The sequence below is a fragment of the Pteropus alecto genome, unplaced genomic scaffold (assembly GCF_000325575.1).
Source record: "Pteropus alecto unplaced genomic scaffold, ASM32557v1 scaffold5, whole genome shotgun sequence".
Taxonomy (NCBI): domain Eukaryota; kingdom Metazoa; phylum Chordata; class Mammalia; order Chiroptera; family Pteropodidae; genus Pteropus; species Pteropus alecto.
Window position 1 is genome coordinate 8,515,978 of NW_006441953.1, and position 1,812 is coordinate 8,517,789.

Genomic DNA, 1,812 nt, shown 5'->3' on the forward strand with positions numbered 1-1,812 from the left:
ATATCACACACTATCAGAGAAAGTGGTACCCTGTGCTAAAAAAAAAATCTATTTACGTAAGTGCACAAACCTTGCTTAGTTATCAGCAGTGTAGAAACTTCAAAAAATTACAAGATAACATCATCTACCTATTTATCCAACTTTCCATTATCTATCATCTATCTATCTATCATCTAAAAACAGAGCTCAAATGTCAACAGAATATTTTTAAATTGTCTAAATATAGGAGAAAAGGAAGCAAGTTCAAAGTTGAAAACTTTATGGTACTCTAAGGAAGAAGAAGAGAAGGTGATATATATTACGTATGTATTATATAAAATAAGTGGAGATAACAGGCCATAAATAAGGAGAAATAAAAAAGTGATATAATGAAATGTTGAGCCATTATTTTCATGACCGCCAATTGAAGGCTGATATGGCAGTAAAGTCCTGCAGTTAGATTTTAAATGCCCTGCATTAGACTGTCCCAATCAGGGATCGGAGTTTTAATACTACCATGGTGTTGCATGGAGTGGCATCATGCAATAAAAAATTTGAGAAAAATTGTAAAGTTTAGGGGCATATCAGAATAAAATACTCCTTCCTAAGCGATATTCCTCCTTTGGTGTCTCAGGTGACTTAACTGGCCCTCCACTGAAGATTTTATTGGCAGCAATACCACCTGGGGAAATTCATCTACAGTCTGAGACAGAATTTGTCACCATCTGAGAAAACCATATAAAATATTAGGCACTAGTAACTTGGACATTGTTAAATGTTTGCAAAATATCTTTAATGCTGATGCTGACTAGATTTGTTATATGAGGAAATAAATACAATTAAATTAGAAATAACCAGAAAATTTAAGTAGAAAAAGCAAAAACAAAAAAGTTCAATTCTTGAAAAGGATTTAGAGCTTTAGTCAGTCTTGATACTAGAAGCTGTCCTCAGTGAGGTAATCTTGTAGATAACTCAGTATTCGAGGTAGATAACTCGTCATTCTGAAGGTACTTCGAATTTAATTCTCAGTATTTTGGGGAGAAGCCTGCGTGAGATTTGTTATAGAGAGTGGTGATAGTTGACTGAGTCAGTTATATAAAGCCTATATCTGCAAACTTGGAAAATAAATAAGAATTTAGTTTTGTTTCCCAACATGTCAAAGTTATCAGCTGGAGGGACAGCGTTTGCCTAACTAGTGACTGCTTTGTGACTAAATAAAGCACTATCACTATCTAGTGACAGCTACCTTGAATTTCTGACATATGGTCCCTAGAATTTTAAGTGATTCACTAGCTGATATCTTATTAGTTAGATAGATTTTAGTGACAGGAGTACATAGCATATATCAACTTAAATTGTCGTTACATTTTTTTTCATTTGATGCCATTTGAAAATACTACAGTTTTATCTAATAGAATGATCAAATTAAAACTTTCCATTTACTGCACACATGCAAAAGTATCAATGCAAAGTATTAAATTCATTGTCATTTTAAGTACATGTACTTGTTTTTCAAGAAAGTAAAATTATTCATTTAAAAATTAGGCATTAACTATTAGGTATATGATTATACCATTATTTTGCCTTTAGATTCTTAAAACTGATGTAATTATATTTATTTCATCATATTTATTTCATAAATATTAGTAGAATATTTATGACTTAAAGACAGTACTTCAGGATTGTGTTAATGCTTCTTTCACCCCAGTAACCTAAGCCTTTTGGTAAATTCTTTCCTGATATTAGTTTTCATAAGTCAGGAAACATTTTCCATATGTCATGAAGCGCTGTCCAAAGGGAGTTCAGAGTCACAGTGCTCATGCTTCATCATCA